Below are 21799 nucleotides of genomic sequence, written 5' to 3'. Positions count from 1 at the left end.
GTCGCTAGCATGATTTTAGCATGAATAGCAAAGACGCTAGAATGATTTTAGCATGATTAGTAAGTTGCTAGCATGATTCTAGCATGACTAGCAAGTCACTAGCATTATTCTAGCATGACTAGCAAGTCACTAGCATGATTCTAGCATGACTACTAGCATGAATAGCATGTCACTAGCATGATTTTAGCATGACTAACAAGTCACTAGCATGATTCTAGCATGACTAGCAAGTCACTAGCACGATTCTAGCATGACTAGCAAGTCACTAGCATGATTACTAGCATGACTAGCATGTCACTAGCATGATTTTAGCATGACTAGCATGTCACTAGCACGATTCTAGCATGACTAGCAAGTCACTAGCATGATTACTAGCATGACTAGCATGTCACTAGCATGATTTTAGCATGACTAGCATGTCACTAGCAAGATTCTAGCATGACTACTAGCATGACTAGCATGTCACTAGCATGATTTTAGCATGACTAACAAGTCACTAGCATGATTCTAGCATGACTAGCAAGTCACTAGCACGATTCTAGCATGACTAGCAAGTCACTAGCATGATTACTAGCATGACTAGCATGTCACTAGCATGATTTTAGCATGACTAGCATGTCACTAGCAAGATTCTAGCATGATTAGCAAGTCACTAGCACGATTCTAGCATGATTAGCAAGTCACTAGCATGATTTTAACATATATAGCAAGTCGCTAGCATGATTTTAGCATGACTAGCAAGTCACTAGCATGATTTTAGGATGATACTAGCATGACTAGCAAGTTACTAGCATGATCCTAACACGACTAGCAAGTCACTAGCATGATTCGAGCATGACTAGCAACTTACTAGCATGATTTTAGCATGACTAGCAAGTCGCTAGCATGATTTTAGCATGACTAGCAAGTCGCTAGCATGATTTTAGCATGACTAGCAAGTTGCTAGCATGATTTGAGCATGATTAGCATACTGTTAGCATGACTTAGATAGAAAGATAGATGAGTTTGAATGAGTTTGAATGGATTAGAAATATAGTTTATAGAAGGGAAGCTTGATTGAGTCTCAAAGGATTCTGGGAGTTTAAATTTGAATTTTGACAGTTGGAGTTTGAAAAGTCTTGGCTCATTTGAACATTCCGTCAATGTAAGTCAATGAGATTTTATCCCAGTTTTAATCGGGATTTTTAGGAAAACCGTAAGTCTGATTAGTTAGAAAAGATATAGCAACTCGAGTTAGACCAGTATGAAGATCTGGGCTGAGTTTGGAGTTTGAAGAGTTAAAGCTCTAGGAGGAGATACAGTCAGAAATTTAGGATAGGAAGAAGAATAATAATAACTAGATAAAAAAGTTCGTCAAGACAAACTTTAAGTTGGCTTGAGAAAGCCGGAACAGAAAGTTTAAAGAAGTTTTGAAAAGTATAAAAAAGTTTTAAGTTTAGTCACTAGAATGTTGTTTGCATGACTAGCATGTCACTAGCATGGTATTAGCATGATGCTAGCATGACTAGCAAGTCACTAGCATGATTCTAGCATGACTAGCAAGTCCCTAGCATGATTCTAGCATGACTAACATGATTCTAGCATGACTAGCAAGTCACTAGCATGATTCTAGCATAACTAGCAAGTCCCTAGCATGATTCTAACATGACTAGCATGATTCTAGCATGACTAGCAAGTCACTAGCATGATTCTAACATGACTAGCAAGTCACTAGCATGATTCTAGCATGACTAGCAAGTCACTAACATGATTCTAACATGATTCTAGCATGACTAGCAAGTCCCTAGCATGATTCTAGCATGACTAGCAAGTCCCTAGCATGATTCTAGCATGACTAACAAGTTACTAGCATGATTTTAGCATGATTACCAAGTTACTAGCATGATTTTAGCATGATTACCAAGTTACTAGCATGATCTTAACATGATTACCAAGTTACTAGCATGATCTTAGCATGATTACCAAGTTACTAGCATGATTTTAGCATGATTACCAAGTTACTATCATGATCTTAGCATGATTACCAAGTTACTATCATGATCTTAGCATTGATTACCAAGTTACTAGCATGATCTTAGCATGATTACCAAGTTACTAGCATGATTTTAGCATGATTACCAAGTTACTAGCATGATCTTAGCATGAATACCAAGTTACTAGCATAATTTTAACATGATTACCAAGTTACTAGCATGATCTTAGCATGATTACCAAGTTACTAGCATGATCTTAGCATTGATTACCAAGTTACTAGCATGATCTTAGCATTGATTACGAAGTTACTAGCATGATCTTAGCATGATTACCAAGTTACTAGCATGATTTTAGCATGATTACCAAGTTACAAGCATGATCTTAGCATGATTACCAAGTTACTAGCATGATTTTAGCATGTTTTTAGCATGATTTTGATAGATAGACAGATGAGTTTGAATGGATTAGAAATAGTACATAGAAGGGCTTGACTGAGTCGCAAAGGATTCTGGGAGTTTAAATTTGAATTTTGACAGTTGGAGTTTGAAAAGTCTTGGCTCATTTGAACATTCCGTCAATGTTAGTCAATGGGATTTTTCCCAGATTTAATCGGCATTTTTACGAAAACTGTAAGTCCGATCAGTTAGAAAAGATATAGCAACTCGAGTCAGACCAGACTGAAGATATGGACTGAGTTTGGAGTTTGTAGAGTTAAAGCTCTAGGAGGAGATACAGTCAGAAATTTTTGGATAGGAAGAAAATAGAATATCAGTAAGTTGGCTCTCTCAAGCCAACTTAATAATAAGTTTAAATAGAATATCAATAAGTTGGCTCTCTCAAGCCAACTTAATAAGTTTAAATAGAATATCAGTAAGTTGGCTCTCTCAAGCCAACTTAATAAAACATATTGTTACTCCTCATAATATAGCACGTGATCCGAGACGCAGAAGCGGTGTCTGATTCTTTTTTTTAATGAACCTGTTAAATCGGATCGCAAAATGATTCATTCATGAATTGGAATGATCCGATTGCAGCTGTTCTCGAGTCGACAACTCACTGATTCAAATGAGCCATTTAGAGCGAGTCTCCAGTGAACCTAGTTCGCAAGTAAGAATCTTCTGAGCGCGCGCTCGACTGATGCTGCGAAGTAAGTACGTTACTAATGTCGAATTTTAGGATTAATATTATTGTAACTGAAAATTACATTTAGGTCAAAACTGTTAGTTGTTTGTGAACTAAATCTTTTGTAAAGGGTAATCTGTTTAAGCCCACTGAAATGCTTGAGGTCAGACACATCAGCATCCAAATATTTTTATTCCACCAACGATAGATTACATCTGAGGGAAAAAGAAAGGATGTGATGTTCAGAACATGGTACAGTAATTATCAAAGTGGGAAGTGATGCCCTCTGGGGGCATTTGGCCAGGAGTGTTTTTACAACAAAAAAACAAACAAAACAAAAAAACATTATGAAAATATATATTTTTCCTTAAAATGTTCTTCCTAACTTCAGGCATTATTGTCATATGTTAAATAACTGTGTCGTTCTGCAAAACAAAAAGCTTTAAAACACTTTTTTCTTACTGGTGAAAATTAGATCAAATCTGTTTTCTCTCAGGAACAGCACAGTGTAAGCTTCAGAGTAAACATTACTACATCACTCTCGTCAATGTAGTCCATATCAACAACAAAAATATATCTTGACTCCATACAGTGGTTATTTTGGTAAAATCCCACATATTTTGAGCAGTAGGATTATAAAAAAATTTAGTAGCCTATATAAAATTGCAAAATAAGTCTATCAGTACTTTTTTACCTAAGTATTTAAAGAAAAACAGGACTTTTGTACTTTTACTTGAGTAAAATTGACTTCTACTGGAGTAATATTTTATTATACATATCTGTACTTTTACTCAAGTACTTGATTTGTGTACTTCGTCCACCACTGTTAGAATGAGCGTCCAAACAGCTGATAAAAACATTACAGTAATCCACAAGTAATCTATATTATAAATTAATATAATTAACATATTGTGAAGCAAACCTGCTTGTTTGTACAAAACAAATCCATCATTAAGATATTTATAACCTCAAACCATTATTTATAAAATACAGACCTCTATCCATGATATTGCTTTCTCCATTAAAAAAGCAATCTCATCTGAATCAGTAGAGAAATATAAATATATCTGTTCATAAGTAATAACAGTCCAAAACATTTCTAAACATATATTGTGGTAGATTTTAATGTGAGATGACAACAGGGGATGGATTTTTCACTTGGAGGAATCCTTATAATGGAATATGGATTGTTTAAAGTCAAAAAGGATTTGTTCAAACATGCAGCTTTTCACTTCACTAGATGCTAACTGATGGACTGAAGTCATGTGAATGACTTTTTGTATTATAGTGATGTTTCTATCAGCTGTTTAAATGCTCATTCTGACAGCACTGCAGAGGATCCATTGGTGAAGTATTGAAAGATTAGTTCACTTTCAGAATAAAAACTTACAGATAATTTACTCAGCTCCTTGTCATCCAAGATGCTCGTCAGTCGTAAAGAAATGATGTTTTTTTGAGGAAAACATTTCAGGATTTCTCTCCATATAATGGACTTCAATGGTGCCCCAGAGTTTGAACTTCCAAAATGCAGTTTAAATGCAGCTTCAAAGGGCTCTAAATGATCCCAGCCAAGGAAGAAGGGTCTTATCTAATAAAATGATTGGTTATTTTCTAAAAAACATTTTACATTTTTATACTTTTTAATCTCTATACACACAGAGCTAGACAAGACGATCACATGAGGTTAAAAAGTATATAAATTGTAATTTCTTTTAAAGAAAATAACCGTTTTGCTAGATTAGACCCTTCTTTCCGCGGCTCTGATAGTTTAGAGCTGCATTTTGGAAGTTCAACCTCGGTGGCACCAGAGGTCAATTATATGGAGAGAAATCTTGAAATGTTTTCCTCAAAAACCATAATTTCCTTACGACTGAAGAAAGAAAGACATGAATATCATCATTTGTAAATTTCTGTTCTGAAAGTGAACTACTTCTTTAAGAAACTTGAATGGCCTTGGATTTAAATGTTTTGGGTAAACTATTTCTTTAATTGAAACAAATGTCCTGAAATGATTCAGTTTCAGAATTTCATTTAAAAATGAAATCGCTGTGATGATCTTTAAGATGCTAAGCAAAGCAGCAATAGGGTTAATGCTGCTTAGCCATGCAGATACGCAGAGTAAACAAGCCATTTACATTCCACAGTTGTCGCATTTTTCTAATCTAGTAGAGTTTGCGTTGTTAAATATGTATAGTTGCAAGATGTTGAGGGCATATTTGATCAGAATTTAACATAACATGATAAAACTGCTGATGAGTCAAAGACTGCAAATGAGCATTGGAAATGAACCTCAGATCAGCACAAATTTCAGCAGCTCTGCTTTAAAAAGGCTAATCCTCACGAAAACCACTGACTGAATGTCAAAAAGGAAATAAGCCAAAGTGGTGGTATTCTTCTCTTTATTTCTTTATCCGTGGGCTGTTTAAAGTGCTTGTGCATCGCGAGTGTTTATCAACAAAAGGAATTGAGAAAAGAGATCTGTGAAGCGTAGAGCACTGGCTATTAGTTTCTCTTAGCTGAGGATCCACATCACCAAGTTTAGTGATCCTTGAGACTAATAACATCTATTTAGGGATTTAACTCAATTTGCATTGTGTGTTAGACGGCCACAAACAAAAACACACACGGCGAACGGACTAAATCCATACCCTGCTCTTCATTACTTTTGTCTGTAATGAGGTTGCAGTGTAATTTGTCAAAAATGGAAAAGATTGGTCTGTGAGTAAAATTGAAGATTGATAGCGGTAGAGGGAGGAAAAGACTGTAAGTGAGGGATTGAGAGAAAATGACGAGGCAGACGCTCTGCCAAGGCCATTAAATCCAAAGGAAACTTTTTTCAGCAGCATGTAAGAAAGTTTTGTGATGGAATAGTGATTTTCAAGGTGATTAAAAAGCCATTACTGAAACGACTCTCTCAGGTAATTCGAAAGGTAGTTATTCAAACCCTTTTTGAGAAGCCTAGTAGGGAAGAGCACGCATTAAAGAAATGGCAGTTATTAGATGAAGATATTATGCAGGATTGCCCTTCTGAGAATGCGCCTAGCAGAAATATTCCGTCTTCCTTAAAACAGGCAAATCCTCCGCAATTGATTATTCTCGTGTCTGATTTTATTTTTATCGCTGTTTCTCTCGGAATATTGAAACATCTTAGGAAAATAATGGAAAATGTCTTTCTTTTATTAAGAGCAGCATATCAGCTCTGGATCTGGTTTAGAATGTCTGCGTGAGAATTTTAAACTGAAAGAGTTTGCCAATATGTAACTTTCGGATTGTTCTTTTAAAAACAGATGTGCAAATAATCTATTAGGTAGAAGTGAATGAAATTACTTTACATTCTTGTGCACAATTGTATATACTAACTATACAGACTGAGAAGATTTGTTCAAAACGCTAAGGCGAGGGATAAAAGCCTTTTTTAGAACATTAATGAACATTTCAGTTTTTTCACTGGGTTCTATAATAAATCTCAAATACATCTTCAACCCTCCTTTAACGAAGCAAATCTAAACCTTGAGATTTTCTCGACATTCATTGCACCAGCTGGGGACGGTGGTAAAAACATCTTTAAAATGAGACAACCTTGCAAAGTTTAGATCTCAAGTTGTATCCTTTTGGTGAAATGTGAAATGTAACTGCAAATGTATTCAAATCTAATAGATTGATTAAATAACACTTACAGAACGTCACTCGCCACTGCCAACGTTGGTTGTACCATAATGAGATTTTTGTCATTTCTAATTACAGTAAAACGAGGGGAAGTTTTTAGTGTTAATTTCATATTTCTGCTTCTGATTCCAGGCCTCATTACATACACATGAGCTACATCTCATTCTACATTAGTTTAATTAAAGATTTTTAAATACATCTTTATCGGCTGTATCATTAATACTAGATAATTGAGGATGAAGAGGAGAAACAAATGAAAGTGCACTTCTCTTCCATCTGTCCATCACTCCATTAAATGTAAGAGGATACAGAGTTCAGAAATGGAAAATTAATTGAAGTATCTAATTCAATTTCCTTCCTCATTTCTCACTTTGATTTAATTCCCCGAGATCTCTGCTTCCGTATCCTACAGGCTTCAAACTCCCTCATTCCACTGTACAGTGATTGCAATCAAACCAGCTCACCTAAATGTGTCAGTTTGCCAGGTTTTTCTGACCTATCTGAACGGAATTAAATGAATGAGAAAGTTTAGAGACAAGGCTGAAAGTTTGCACTGCAGATCTGAGCTTGTGTAAGTTATCGCAAACTAGATTTCAGAACTATAGAGGCGTTAAAATAAGTGATTTAGTCAGGGGAGGTTATTTATTTGTGACACATACCCTGTCTGGCAGATAATAAAACTTTTCAGGCCTATCATTGACAGTGATTTGAAAAACTAGGAGACTGGCGAAGCAATTGTAACACTCTTTTACACCGTGCTTCATAAATCTCAGACTACTACAAATCTAAATGTTATATTTTGGTATTAGAAACATTTATATGTGCCAGATGTAAAAGTAGGCTTACCATTGAAGTATTTATGTTTCAAATTAGTCATGAATTACATAAAAAAGTCAGAATGTTACAATCAAATTACACAGTGTTTTTGGCAGTATAAGCGATTCAAATAACTCACTCATGAAGACAGTCTCTTGTCGATGTAACCTTCAGAAAGAGTGAAAATCCTTCTGAAATCCTTAACACAGTGGAACACAGGCAATTGAGGGTTTGCACTTACATCACGATTTGCCCAGTTACCTGGATGCGCAGCCATATTGGTGATACATGGATGTAAACAACAGCATGGGTTGCATGGTTAATGTACTACTGAATACGTTTTTCTGCTTATTTATGCTGTCTAAACCATGGGCAAAAAGTGTGGAAGCTGCTAAATCATATAGAGAAAGACTTAGTAAACAGGAAAGGCCACAATATTTTGCCAACAAAAGTTAATAGGTGGTAAAGGTACATACAAGCAGTGTTAATTAAGATATTAGCTTAATATTTCACCTACCTGCCTGAATGTTGTCAAGATTTTTGCCCTGGAAATTCTGGTTCAGTTTGGGCAACCATAAACGCCCTCTGCTCCTCAGACTGTTTTTTTGCACTCTTCTTGATTTGTTTGAACTTTTGGCAGTCTATAGTACTCCAAATGTTTTTCCCGGTCTGACCAATTAGTACAGCCCAAAACATGACAATAATTGACTATTTTCAGCAGCAGGAATCAGCAAAATATCCAAGTTTGGTTCGGTCCAGTGGCATTGTTTACATTCAGTACCGCCAATATGGCCGATTGATGACTTGTTGTGAAAACTCTCTATTTTCTAACAGTTTAAGACCCAAAGCTTAGTCTAAACACATTTCATTTCAGCTGTTTTCCGAAATCAAATCACAATTCTTTACACAACGCAATAATTCTTTGCATTCTCATCTCAGAACTCATACAGCAAAACAATTGTACTCAGTTAAGTCAGTGTGTTTATAGAAACTTACCTGAATAAAGGCAAGGACATTTGAATCTAACTTTACCGCCCCCTTGAGGTTTACTACCAATGCAGTTGTTACCAGAATGATGCAAGGCCACATGTTAAAGAGGTAATTCACTGCTGGCAAAATGGGATTTTAAAAAACTTGGCTGTCTATGCAGTTGAAATGTGTGAAACAGTGAAATCGGTGCCACATGACTAGAGAAAACAGAGAAAAGGGAATGTAGCGCTCCCATTTGGCAAAACTTAAACACCTCAACATCACACTGATCACACTGTCCGTGGGCGGGAATACAAAATATGCAGTTCTGTTTGTAGTTTTAACAAGAGCTCTGGAGCTGTCAAACGTCTGCTGGATGATGCATACATGGCGGCAGACTTTCTGACAAATAAACAAGGTTATCTGGATTCAGGCGAAAGATTACACATTGCTCCTTTTACATTTATTACCAACACCGTAAAGCTGCCGTCACATTACAATTTCTTCGGATACTGCAACGGTCGTGATATGACGCCACACTCTCTGGTGTCTCTTTAAAAACTTAAATTAAACATGTAATAAATAGTAATACATCAACAATAATAATAAAAAAACATACTGTAAACTCTAGTTTGAAATGTATGTACTTTTACATCAGCTACAAGGTCATGCTGTGATGTATGGATCTTCTATTGGTCACAGGACACAGGTCAGAGTGTAACCAGCCCTTAAAGGGATAGTTCACCCAAAAAGACAAGTACCTCATGATTTACTCACCCTCAAGCCATCTTGTTGACTTTCTTCTTTCAGACAAATACATTCAGTTATATTAAAAAATGTACTGGCTCTTCCAAGCTTTATAATGGCACAGAATGGCTGTTGGGATTTTTGAAGTCCAATAAAGTGCATCCATCCATCGTGAAAAGTACTCCACACAGCTCAGGGGGGTTAATAAAGACCTTCTGAAGTGAAGCGATGTCTTTGTGTAAGAAAAATATTCTTATTTAAAACGTTATAAACCGCAACCTCTAACTTCTGCTAACTGTCGTATGTACGTTTACGAGAGAGTGGTGTTTCAGAGGATGACATAGGATGTGGGCATAGCATAAGCTCCAGTTGAAAATATTCTAGACTCATGTTTACAGCAAAGGAAAACCAGTCCCCTCTTGGTTTATATCGAAATCCTCCAACATTTTTTTTTTTTTTTTTTACAAATCCTTGTTTTGTACTTCTAATTTATGACCTTGTGTTTTGTTTTGCTCTGCACTTCCCAGAGGTTGCTTTAGACTTTAACATTGTATTTTGAAGAGAACAGATGAACAGATGAGACTGTGTAACTTTTCATGTTTAACACCACACCCCACAGTGACAGCGATTTTAATATATTCTCATTTTTATGAACCAATATCGATTCGTAAATCCCAATCAATATTTTGGTCTATGCTGTTTGTTTTCGGTTGATGAATGAACAGTACATAGTACGCCTCCCATCCAATAAATCGGAATAGGCTAAGCTTTGTGTTACTTTTAATATGAAACAAAATCTCAGATTTCAAATTCTGTCTATTTCATTAGGAAATTCAAGCAATAAATACCATTTTGGCGCTCTTTAATGTGGCATGATACAAAAGATTTGTGACAGTTTCATTTTTGTTCTGGATCCTGTGCTCTGCTGCTACACTGGAACGCACTCGCTGGACAGGGGTGGGAATTACAGATCATCCTTAGCGTAATCTGTCAAATTGGTGGATGGTGTTTAGATGACGGACAATTTTCGGTTAACGTGACCTTCTCGTAGCTTACGCTATGCCTACATCATCTGCTGAAACGCCACTCAGTTTATAAGATTTCAGTTTATAAAGTTTTAAATATGGATATTTTTTCTTACACAAATGCATTAAATCCCTTCAGAATGCTTTTATTAACCCCCAGAGTCATGTGGAGAACTTTTTTATGATGGATGGATGGATGCACTTTATTGGACTTCAAAATCTCAATAGCCATTCACTGCCATTATAAAGTTTGGAAGAGCCAGGCCATTTTTTAATATAACTCTGATTGAATTCGTCCGAAGGAAGAAAGTAATTTACAACTAGGATGTCTTAAGGGTGAGTAAATCATGAGGAAGTTTTTATTTTTGGGTGAACAACCCTTTTAACAATCAGAAAACGTTCCCCTTCAAGTATATACAAATGGGACTGCTTGTTGTTCTGTTCACATACTTACACAAGTATTTCTGGCCTGGCAATTCTAAGGCATCATTACTTTTGATAACAGAAGAGATATACTTGTGTTTCTCTCAAGTAAACTGATTATATTTTAATTAAGCATATGCTGAGTGTCATTAATCTGCTTGCTTGTTATTGTTTGTGAAAAATTTACTGTTATAATTGTGCCGTCTTCCTGTGATAGAATGAAAACAAACTGACTCCAGGTTTCACACATACTTCACATTTAGAAGGTGCAAATTGCATAGTTATAATAAAAGCAACTCATATGTATTCCACCAAACCATCGGTCTACCTGTTGGGATAAATACTATAATTCCTCGGCAAGTTTCACTAAATCCTGACATCCGTCTCAATCCAGGAAAGTCTGATCTGCCAGACATTTCTCGGCTGGCTTCCCTTTAGTTGTCTTGTCCCCCTCTTTGCCAGGTGAATATCTTCTGAGGAGCTTTGGGTGAAAAATAACAGGCGCGGATTGGACTCGCTGCAAGTGGCAGTGTTTCAAACTCTAAATCCAGATTAGCAGGCTCTGTATGATCATTACCCAGCTACATACACAGAGAGGGATTACCACAGCATGGCTTTTTCAAGGCAAATATCAGTGTCTTCGCGAGAGCGAGGCTGACTAATGTGTGATAAATTCATTCGTGGATTCAGAGAGTGAAGCAAGAGGGAGCCATTTCTCAAATCATCCGCAGGGTTTTGGTGGGGATTCACAACGCGTCTTGGAGTATTACAGGAGCTGTGACTCACTGATGTTTAACTCAATATTGTAGACCTCACTGCTTGCATTTGAAAGCGGGTGGTTTTTGGATGTTTTAAGTGTAAAAACTGACTTAAAGGGGTCCTATTATGCTCTTTTACAAAGTCTTTATTTCGTTTTGGGGGTGCACTAGAACATGCTCTCATGCTTGGTGGTTCAAAAAACGCATTATTTTTCACATAATTACATTATTACAATAGCTTTCTCCCAGCCTGGTGCAAATGGCTCGATTAGTTCCGGATTTGATGAAGAACCAACTTCCGAAAAATGAAATGTGTTGTGATTGGTTAGCAGTCCCACTGTGTAGCAATTGACGAACAGCTTAGATGGCATTTCATTCTTGCCACACCCTTTCCCAAAGCAGCAAGTTCTGTGTACAACAGCGTAAGCTAAATTAAAGCGATTCTTATGTTTTAAATAAGGATATTTTTCTTACAAAAACACATTGGTTCGCAACAGGGGGCTTTTATTGACTTGTTCTATGGCTTCTGCCTCTTAGACTTCTTTGAATTTTTTTTTTTTTGGCTTCTGCCTCTTCGACTTTGTCTCAGATTTCTACTTCTTCGACTTTTTCTATGGTTTCTGCCTAGATTTCTCTTCTATGGCTTCTGTCTCTTTGACTTTTTCCAACTTTGACTTCTTTAAAATTTTTTCTTTTTTTCCGGCTTCTACCTCTTCAACTTTTTCACCATTTCCTTTGAGTTCTACATGTTCTATGGCAGGGCCGCTCAACCCTGCTCCTGGAGATCTACCTACCTGCAGATTTTTGTTCCAGCCCTGCTCCAATACAGCTGTCTGCAATTATCAAGTGCCACTTAAGAGATTAATTACCTCTTCAACTTTTCCACCATTTCCTTTGATTTCTACTTGTTCTATGGCTTCTGCCTGTTTGACGTCATTGAATGTTTGTTTTTTTCGGCTTTTTTGAACTAGTCTCAGATTTCTACTTCTTTGACTTTTTCTATGGTTTCTGCCTAGGTTTCTCTTCTATGGCTTCTGTCTCTTTGACTTTTTCCAACTTTTATTCTTTATTTTTTTTTTCTTTTTTGCGTTATTATGCCAACGCTAAAAACAACAATAACAGCAATATGGTTTGCAATATAGATGCTGTCTTGCGATATGACAACATTGCCGTCACGCTGGATTATATTTCATCTTCTAAAGCAGCGGCAGAAACGCAGGAAGGTGGAATGTGCGACTTTATTCTGTGCTACCGTCTCCACTGGTTTCAAATCTCAAAGAGGTGCGTATACTAGCCGTATATTGTCTTTTCACGCTTCATTTGCAGTTCGCAACAACACAAGCTTGTTTCTGCAACACGTTTGTTATGTCTTCCACAAAACGTCTGACGTGTTTACGTTTTGCGTGGCATGAAAACGTGAAAAAGCAGAAATCCGATTTGAATAGGATTCCAAACCACATAGGAATGTAGCTCGAAACGGATTTGACCAAATCGGATTTCATGTAGTTCATTGCTGTTCAGACTACCTAAATACGATCGGATTTCAATCGGATCTGCATACAAATTGGATTTGGGCTGACAGTCTGAATGAGACTTTTGACTTTTACCCAACTTTGACTTCTTTGATTTTTTTTTCGGCTTCTGCCTCTTTGACTTTTTCATAATTTCCTTCAACTTCTACTTGTTCTATGGCATCTGTCTATTTGACTTTTTTGATTTTATTGATTATTGTGCTAATTTATTTAATTATTTACATGTCAACGCTGTCGTCCACAAGAGCCGTTACTTGTAGTTCTTGAAAAGGGATTTTTTAAAATAAACTAAATATCTCCCTTTGGAGTGGACTTTGAGATTTGTAACTTTGTAGATGTTTTTTATGCCCAAACATACGCACCACACACTGACTAAAATGCAAAAAGTGAAAAAGCGTAATAGGACCTCTTTAAAATGTAGGACTGCCCCTCCAACTGACCTGCGAGAGTCTCTGATAGTTTCTTCATAAATCACTGGTATCATATTGACTTTTCTGTCCTCTTCAAATATTATATGCTTTGCTTCCTGGTTGACTTTCACACAGGATAAAACAATGTAATCTCATTCATTTCCTTTTCCACACTGTTCAAGCATACATTTTAAGACATGCAAATCATACAATTTGATTAAAATATTACATTTACAGTTGAGGTCAAAAGCTTACATATTTGAATGCTGATGCTCCAGAAGGAAAAACTTTTCAAATTCAGCTTAAATTTAACATATTTTGTCTTCTGGGAAATATGTAACTGGGGCAGTACTAAATAATAATAAAAAAAGATATTTAGGCAAAATAAGACAAATGTACACGTCTCCATTCTGTTCAAAAGTTTTCACCCTCCAGCTCTTAATGCATGTTTTTTTCTTCTGGAGCATCAGCGAGCGTTTGAACCTGCTGTAATGATTAACACTGTAAACGTTGGACCAACTGTAAATCGTTACATTTAACATTTATTTAAATGACACATTCATCAGTAAATGACACTGACATTCTAAGGTTTTAGTGTTTATTCAAACATACAAAAGAATCTAAAAAAGTGATCTGAATGCATTTTCACAGTAAGAATTTGTTGTATTTATATTGTTTTTCATACTCACTTCCCTTATCAGTGCTCCCCTTGGGTCTTTGAATGTGTTTTACTTTTCAAAGACTCAAAGACACCGTGGTGCAATGGGTCGGTACTAAAGAGCGCCACTCCGTATGGCTGCTCATTTCAAAACATAGCGATGTGGGATCACACAATCATTAAACCTCCATTTAGAGTGTCAACATAATGGCTTCTGTCCTGTTCAGGGAAAAAGGAGCTATAACAGGAGGAATGGGAGCCGTGTACATGAACAAGCCAGAGAAAGGCCACAATGCAGCTCACAGTCCCATTGGCTGCCGAATCTGATATTCCTCACCCTCTCTTCACGCTCTGGAGTGTGTGCACGGAGCAGCCATTATACTTTCATCACTTTCTTAATGAGAAAAGGGCTTGATAACAGCGAGATCTCTCTGAAGACCGCTGGTAATATACCTACAGTGAACATGCTCGGTGTGATACCACCACAGACTTAATAGACTTGCTTTAGCATCGCAGTTTATATTTGTTCATACGCTGTAACACTATGATTGCAAGTGTAAATAATTTTCTATATTACACATGCTTAACCCATGGGCTCTTACACACCCTGCAGTTTAAAATCTGACTGACTCGGAGGCAGCAAACTGTGAAACTGAAATGAAAGCAAACCAAAAAAAGAAATGAGAAGAACAGAGATTCAGGCAAAGCTAAGCGGTAGAGAGGAGCTTGTTTGTCTTAAGTATTTCACAACCAAGATTAACCTCTTGAGTACCAACTGTAGAACAACCACGGTCAACACTTTCTCACAAGAAACATAGTTTCTAACCAGAATTAGATCAAATTTAACACCACTGAATAAAAATAAAAAAGGTAATTGCGTTTACATCTTGCAATTCTGACTTTGTTTCTTAGAAATGCGAGTTTATATCTCAACAGTTCTGTCTTTTTTCTCGCATTTCTGGTTTCTCTTACATTCTCTCAGTTGAGAGATATAAACTTGCAATTACAAGTTATAAATTCAAATTAGGACTAACATGTTCTCAAAATTGCGAGTTCATTTCTCACAATTCCGACTTATTATATTACTCGCAATTGCGTGTAATAAAGTTAGAATTGCGAGTTTATAAACTCAAAATTCTGAGAAAAAAAGTCACAATTGCAAAATTCAGAAAAAAAAATCAGAACTGTGTTTATATCTCACAATTTTGACTTTGTAACTTGCAATTCTGAGAAAAAAGTCACTTATGTGATATATAAACAATTATGAGAAAAAAAGTCAGAATTGTGAGTTTATATCTTGCAATTCTGACATTACTTACAATTGCATGTTTATATCATGGAATTCTGAGTTTATTTCTCAGAATTAATGAGTTTATATTTCACAATTCTGACTTTATAACTCACAATTGCTAGTCTGTATCATTCAATTCTTAGAAAAAAGTCTTGTGAAAAAAGAATTGTGAGGTAAACTCGCAATTGCGAGAAAAAAAGTCAGAATTGTGAAGTAAAAAGTTGAATTTACCTTTTTAATTTTTTTACTACGTGGCAGAAATGAGCTTCTATATGTGTAGCTAAAAATAAAAATTTCCATTTTACAAAAAAAGTAAACATAATGTCACATTATACTTGACTATATTTTTTGTAATTTTGACTATATCTATTGAAAAAAGAAATTATAATTTTTACTCAATATGTTACTGATGTTTTAAATATTTAATATAAATCTTAGAATCCTTTAAAAATTTTTCATAAAAAATATTTATTTTTAATTCTTTTTCTTGAGACCTTTTTTTGAGCTGAGACCTTCCTTTTTAATTCCGTCCATAATACATAAAATGTGTTTTTTTTTCTCAGAATCGCGAGTTTGTATCACACAATTCTGAGGAAAAAAAGTCAGAATTGCAAGAAGTAAACTCGCAATTGTGAGAAAAAAGTCAGAATAATCAGATAAAATTCGTAATTCCATTTTAATTTTTTATTCCGTGGCAGAAATGGGCTTCCATAGATATGTGATACATGTGTGGCTAATAATAATAATTTTCAAAAAAAGCTAGTATACAGTCACATTATACTTGAAAAAAGAAATGATAATTTTACTTAAATTGTTACTGATATTTAAATTTAATATTAATCTTACAATCCTATCAAAAATGTCTAAAATATTTATTTATTAAATATATATTTTTTCCTTTTTAATTCATAAGTCCATAAAACCAAAAACTTTTTTTTTTTGGTGATATGCTGCATGTTACAAATGGAATACATAAAATAAAATATTGAATATTTTCAATTCATAAGTTGATTTCAATGTATTCTTAACAAATTAGAGAATAAGTATGTACGTATGCTTCTTTTTTTTTTATTATACAAAACAAACATTTTGTTTAAGTTTCCAGAGAACATAACCTATACAATTGTATACTGCGTACCTATATATACACCTACATACCTATACATACATACATACATACACACACATAATCCCACATTAAACATACCAGTAAATGCAAAGGTACATTTGCCTCCAAACCTCTTACACATACACATTTTACATGTCCACACCAATCCCGTATACCCACAAATTCTTGAAGGCGTCGGTTATATCCCAAATATGTCTCTTATTCCTTAACATTACATAGTCAAATAACTAAGAACTAAACAAAGGCGGTAATTCAATAACCTAATTTCCGGATATCTTACAGTTCTTTATTGGAAAATAATTAACAATATAAAAAATTATTTAAAACACTCAGAGTGTACCCCTAATCTTGACCCCTATGCTGATACAAAGTTATACTTCAAAATTGTTAATTAAGGATCTTATTGGATTCCAAATTCTTGTAAATATTTTTTGTCTATCTGTTATATTATATCTCAGCTCTTCTAGGGGTAACACATAACTTAAGTCTCTTAGCCAAACTTCAAATACAGGCACAACTTCAGACTTCCATTTCTGTAAAATTGCCTTTTTTGCTAAGATCATGCATAAAGAAACAGCTTGTGACACATATTTGCTTCCTATATCTGAGGTATCTCCAAAAATGCCCAATTTTGGCTCAGGTGACAAATCAATTTTATATGCTTCTGAAATAAATCTGAATATACTTCGCCAGAAAGGTCTAATTTTATGACATGTCCAAAATAGATGAGACAACGTGCCATCTGAGATTTTACATTTGTTACATACTGAGGATACATTTGGGAAAATCTTATGTAGTTTGGTCTTTGAATAATGAAGTCTATGAATAACTTTGAATTGGATCACACTATGCCTTGCGTTAATAGAGCATTCATGAATTTCATTGAGACAATTTTCCCATGACTCGCTAGACAATTCTATACCAAGTTCCTTTTCCCATTCTTTCTTAATATGATCAGTGTTTACATTCACCTTTTCCAATAGTAAAGCATAAAAGAAAGAAACAGCTCCTCTTTCTATTGGACTGCGATTACATAGAATTTCCAGAGTTTGATGTGTAGTCATGTTTTCAAAACCAGTGAAATGTTTCCTAGTAAAATCTCTAATTTGTAAATACCGAAAAAAATCTGTTGATAAAAGGTCATATTTTAATTTAAGTTGACTAAATGAGCAAAATTTATTATCAATATATAGATCTCTTATAGAAATTAAACCCTTTTGTTTCCATTGGGAGAAAACCTTATCTTGCAAACCAGGGGTAAAGGCGTGGTTTTTACTAATTGGGGTGTCCAAATAAATATGTGGAAGATCCAAAAATGATTTGATCTGTTTCCAAATCTTTAGGGAGTTATTTATTACTATATTTCCGTTATAAAACCTTGACTCAATTTTTATTGGACTATTCAGTAAAGCCTTTAAAGATGTCCTCCTACAAGAGGATTCTTCTAACCAAACCCATTTGGTATTCTAACCAAACCCATTCTCCACTTTATTCTCTGGAGTTTGTCTCCACCAAGAAAGGAACTGTAAATTAGCAGCCCAGTAGTAACATCTGAAGGAAGGAAGACTGAATCCTCCTTCTGCTTTTGGCTTGCATAAGTGTTTTTTAGATATTCTGATAGTTTTATAATTCCATATAAAAGAAATAATTATAGACTCTAACTTTGTAAATAGTTTCGCTGGTATCAGAACCGGAATGGAAATGAATAAATATAAAAATCTAGGAAACGTTACCATTTTAATTGCATTGATCTTTCCTGCCATATACATAGGTAAAGTCCTCCAAAATTTTATATTATCTTTTAGCTGATTCACTTTCGCCTGCCAGTTCACCTTTAGAAGTGCCTCTGGTTTTCTTGTAATTATGATTCCTAAATGCTTAAATGAATTATGAGAAATTTTAAATGGTATAGAACTTAAACAATTCTTGTCAACATCCTCAGTTAAGGGCATTAACTCACTTTTATCCCAATTTATTGTAAAACCTGACAGGTTATTAAATGATTCTAAAAGTTTCAAAAGAGGTGGAATAGACAACTCTGGCTTTGCTATATACAAAAGTACATCGTCTGCATATAAAGATATATATTGGGGTCTATTATTTATTAAAATAGGGGCAATTTCACCATTCTGCCTGACACTCTCTGCCAAAGGTTCCATTGCTAATGCAAATAGATAGGGGGAGAGAGGACAGCCTTGGCGTGTTCCTCTATATAGTGGGAATGAGGTCGAAAGTGTAGAATTTGTAAAGACCGCAGCTTTTGGATTAGCGTACAGAATTTTAATCCACTGAATGAATTTGTCCCCAAATCCAAATCTTTTTAGAGTTGTGAATATATAAGGCCATTCAATTCAAGGCCGATTTGGCATAAATCCTGTCTGATCCTGATTTATGATTGTACATATATATTGTTTCAGTCTATTAGCTAGGACCTTGCTAATGATTTTTGCCTCTATTGGAATAAGAGAGACTGGACGATACGATGACAACTTCATTTTATCCCGTCCGGGCTTAGGTATTAATACTATGTTGGCATTATACAGTGTTGGTGGGAGTTTCAATTGAGAGAATGAATGATTGATCATACGAAGAAAGACTGAGGCAAAGAGCTCCCAGAATTTTTTATAATATTCTGCACTAAACCCATCTGGGCCTGCACATTTATTATTAGGGAGGTTTTTAACAACTTCGTTTACCTCCTTCAAGGTAATTTCTTTATCCAACATTTCAACAGCATCTTCACTTATTTGAGGAAGATCAATATTAGATAAAAATTTATTTATTTCATTTATATCTATATTTCCTTTGGATGTGTATACTTCTTTATAAAAGTCTACAAAACATTTATTTATTCGTTTTGGATCTGTTATTATTTCTCCACTCTCTGTTTTAATCCTATGAATGGCTCTAGATGCTTGGGATTGTTTAAGCTGTCGAGCTAGAAGTTTGTGAGGTTTTTCACCTAATTCAAAATGACGTTGTTTAATTTGATGAAGTTGTTTAGCAATTTTTTCAGCAAGAATAGAATTATATTCACTTCTCAATGTTACAATTTTCTTTAAAGTAGTTGAACAATAATTTTTCTTATAACATTCCTCTAATTCAGTCATTTGTTTGTCTATTTCAATTAATCTTTTTTTATCTTCTTTATTTTTTCTGATCTGAAATGAAATTATATCTCCCCTCATAACAGCTTTCATTGAATCCCAAAGTACAGAGTCTGTTACATTACCAATATCATTTTCAGCCCAAAAGTACCCAATTTTTTATTTTATGTAATCATGGAATTTAACGTCATTCAAAAGGGAGTTGTCAAATCTCCAATTATACGTCCCTTTTTCTGACTTTAATTTTAGATCCAAAGATAATGGGGCATGATCTGATATTAATCTGTTATGGTACTGAGTGGACTTAACCATTTTTAACAAACTAGAATCTATAATAAAAAGGTCAATCCTGGAATAGGACTTATGTACTGATGAGTAAAAAGAATATTCTCGAGCTGATGGGTTTAAGCACCACCAGATGTCTATCATGTTGAAATTTCCCAAATAGTTATGTAAAATGGCTGCAGATTTACTTTTTGTAGTACGACTAGGACGTGCATCTTTAACTGGGTCAATAATACAATTAAAATCTCCCCCTATAATCACGTTACATAAAGCAAAGTCACGTATTTTGCCTATAACTCTTTCAAAAAAACTTGGGTCATCATAATTAGGACCATACAGGTTAACCAATGTAATAGGGACTGAATTTATTTCACCACATACAATTATATATCTGCCATTTTTATCAGATATTGTCTGTTTATGTATAAATGGTACTTGTTTCTTAACGATAATCGCGACTCCTCTTGATTTAGTAGAGAAGTTTGATTGATATATTTGAGCTGCCCATCCAGGATTAAGAAGTGCCTTTGCTGTCTGTTTTATATGAGTCTCCTGTAAGAATATAATTTCAGCTTGTAAATTATTAATATGAATATATACTTTACGTCTTTTCACTGGATGATTCATACCTCTCACATTCCAACTCAGAAGCCTTACTGTGCCTTCTCTGATTGTTTGACTTATTCTAAATATTTATATAATAGTAATTATTTTTCTGATATCCGATGAAAAGTACAATTTTACCAAGCCTTTCAAACGAACCATAACTATATCCCCTTACCAAGAACAATTCAGAACAAGAACATATAAACAGAAAACCCCTGACTCCCTCCCACCCTTTCCCATCAGTCAAATGACTTAGCTCCACGTTACTGTCGGATCGATCACTCACCAACGATGCAACGTAATCTTCCGTGTCCTCCGACAAGAGAAAAACAAAACAAAACAAAACAATATTTTTTCCTCCATTAAGATAGAATAAACTTGAATACCAGTTTTGTGAACCTAATTGTCCATAATGTTCACTATTATTCAAACATAGTAGATTTAAATAAGTCTTATTTGGACCAATTTGGCAAACCATTCCTTCAATTTAGTCCACTGGCCAATTGTCCACAACTCGTGACAAGTATTTTCCAGCCTCCTCTGGTGTGTCAAATGTTTTCGTCTCCCCTTCTTTGGCGGTCACGATGAATGTAGATGGAAATCGAAACCCGTACTTGACGCCGTGATTTTTGCATTTTTTCTTTAACTCGTCAAATCGGTATCTCTGCTTCAACACATCCGAGGTCAGATCTGGGAAAATGTGCACCCTTCTCCCGTTATGTTCTAGAGTTTTCTCTCTGGCTAGCTTCATGATTAACTCTTTCGTCTGGTAATGATGTACCCTGATGACAAACGCTCGTGGACGATCATCACTCGGTCTTCGCAGCGCCCTGTGCGCACGATCAATCTGGATAGGCTTACTGAAGTTTTCGGAACCCAGCAGATTTGGAAGTAACTTTGCTATGAACTCGGTAGGTCTTCCGTTTTCTTCCTTCTCTGCAATTCCGATAAGTCAAATGTTATTGCGTCTGGAGCGAGAATCGAGGTCGTTACATTTATCTTTGAGTCTCTTGCATTCATCCAGTAGTTCTGCGCACTGTTTCTCTACACACGTCAGCCGGGTTTCTTGGTTCGTAGTAGCCTCTTCAATCGTCGAGACTCTCCCTGCCATGGATGTCATCGTCGATCGCAGCTCGGTTAAAGCTTCCGTGAACGTGTCGAATTTCTGACTAAATGAAGCACTGAGAGCTGTTATGGCGTCCATGATATCTTGAGTGCTAGGAGGAGATGCACTATCGTTAGCGGTGGCTGGCCTCGGTTGAGTCGGCTCCCCTGTAGCAT

Source organism: Garra rufa, chromosome 22 (genome assembly GCF_049309525.1).
Source record: "Garra rufa chromosome 22, GarRuf1.0, whole genome shotgun sequence".
Classification (NCBI taxonomy): domain Eukaryota; kingdom Metazoa; phylum Chordata; class Actinopteri; order Cypriniformes; family Cyprinidae; genus Garra; species Garra rufa.
Note: the sequence above shows the minus strand (reverse complement) of the source record.